The sequence below is a fragment of the Elephantulus edwardii genome, unplaced genomic scaffold, assembly GCF_000299155.1.
Source record: "Elephantulus edwardii isolate Elephantulus edwardi_28Jun2011 unplaced genomic scaffold, EleEdw1.0 scaffold00055, whole genome shotgun sequence".
NCBI classification, from domain to species: Eukaryota; Metazoa; Chordata; class Mammalia; order Macroscelidea; family Macroscelididae; genus Elephantulus; species Elephantulus edwardii.
Window position 1 is genome coordinate 463,016 of NW_006399805.1, and position 2,313 is coordinate 465,328.

Genomic DNA, 2,313 nt, shown 5'->3' on the forward strand with positions numbered 1-2,313 from the left:
TATGATAGATAGAAAAAAGATCTTATAAAGTAATAATTTTAAAATGAAAAATACTACTGGAAAAATAGATAAATTAATATAGTCAATTCGTAAAGAAGAAATGTAATGGCTGGTAAGAACACTTCTGTTTTCACTGTTCTTCTAAGGATACTCATTAAATAATAAGCATTCTTTTCACCTATTAGATTGACATGCTTGTTAAAAATATGAATACTCAGTGTTGGTGAGGATATTGGGAAATGAAGTTCATACATTGCTACAAGTCTGCTTCTTACATTCAGTTTGGCAATATATATCAAAAGCCTTACAAATTTTCTTACACTTTGACCTAGCAGATTTTACTTTTTGAAATATTGGCCTGCTGCTGCTTTTCATTTTCCATTAAGACAGAGTCTATACTGAAAAAAGATAATCTTAAAATGTTGAAAATTTTGAGTCATATTTTTTTAAATATATAGCTTCAGACAGGCATACTTAATGATGTGATTTAGATTTTACTCAATTATTTATAAACCAGTATATCTCATTTTATATAGCTCGGGTGGCTTAGGGATAAGGAATCACACTGCCAGTGCAAAGGTCCACGGTTTGAATCCACCAGTTGTTTCATAGGAGAAAGATGAGCAGTCAGGTCAATTCCCATGTGATTTAATGCCTCTGAAAACTTGCTGGAATGTCAGTTCTGACTTAAAGGTACACAACAACAACATTTTAATGTGAGGTTTTGTTTTTTTTTTTAAAACGCCTAACTTAGAGAAAAACTCATCAACTACAGGAGTTATTTTAAGTAGGATGTGCACGTGTGCTCTGGTGGGAGTCCCTTTCTGCTGTTGGAATCCACCAGTGCAGCTCAGGAGAAAGATGGGCAGTCTATTCCTATGAGATTTTTAGCCTCTGAAAACCCACTGCAGGGTCATCTGTGATTCACTTCCAATTTGATGCCAGTGGATTTGAGTTTGAGATCCTATTTACAAGCAGCCAAGCTTTAAATCATTAAAAGATAAAGGCTAGCCTAAATGGGTAGGGACAGAATTGGATAGTTAGTGTACTACCTTTCAGTGTAAATCATTTTACTAATACAAATTCATAAGTAACTTTAATATTATGTGACAGAAAACTCATTGTACGTTCATGGCCATACAGTCTAAGACTGTTTTTTCTTGTTTGTAAAGTATAATGCTGACTTAATAATTTACAACGAGAATACTAACTTGGGCTAACTAAATATAACCATAGTTAAGAAATTCCCTAATTAATATCTGGAATTCAGTATAATGCCAATATTTTTTAAAAAATAAAACCAAATAATGAAGTAACTGTGGTCCCGTGTAGATGGTTGGATTTGATATTCTTTTGATCACAGAAAAGGGAGATTAGTATAGGCAATTTTCATACCATTGGTTTTACATAAACTCAAAATTGCTTTAAACAATAGCTGAGAAAGATAGTATCTGCCAGTACCGAGAAGTGTGAGGTTAGGTGTGCTGTAAATAGCAATATCTGACTTCTTTAATCAGTAGTCTTAGTTCTCACCTTTCTTCACCTGTTTATGTTATTTGATGCTGTTGGCCACCAATTTTTAAAAATGTTCTTCTTTAGGTTTTATTGAATGATCTTAGCTGTTTTCTTCCTGCCTTTTTGATTGTTCCTTTGTTACCTTCACTGGATTTTCTTCCTACCCTTAAAAAATAAATGTTGTTCCAGAGTTCTGTCCTATGCATCATCTCCTTTGGTCATCTCATCAACAGGCTTAACTATCTTTGTTCATTCTTTCAATATTTCCTGGTAATTTTCCATCTTCCATTCACTGTGTGAGGCTTGGTGATGTGGAGTAGATAATCAGGTGAGTAGAATAGATTTAGTGCAGTTCTTTGTGATGAGGAAGTATGGCATAGAATCACGCAGAACAGGGACCTGACTCTTAGGTGGAGGGCAGGCAAGAGTGGCCATCAGGGTAACATCTTAGAAGGAATTTGTTTACAGGATGAGGGAAGATTGGAAAGTTTGAGGTCACTGGGACCAAGTAGCTTTAGTAAAGGCCTTGAGACAAAACAGAGTGTGATGCTTTCAGAAACTGTAGAAGATTCAGTATGGTAGAAAAGAGAGAGAAAGAGAAGCAGGGGCCCAGATCAAATGGGGAGCCACTGATGGAACATTTTCAGGATGTTGTTGTAGTTATGTGCTGTCGAGTCGTTTGCGACTCATAGCGACCCTATGTACAACAGCCCTAAACCCTGCCCTATCCCATGCCCTATCCCTATCTCATTGCCTCTGACACAACCATCCCGATTACCCCAGTCACTGAATCAATCC

General features: G+C 36.0%; 1 protein-coding gene across 1 annotated transcript in view; it reads left to right on the top strand.

Annotated features, from left to right (window-relative positions):
• Positions 1-2,313, top strand: part of KLHDC10 (kelch domain containing 10) — a 71,847-nt gene that overhangs the window by 39,656 nt on the left and 29,878 nt on the right. The window lies entirely within an intron of this gene.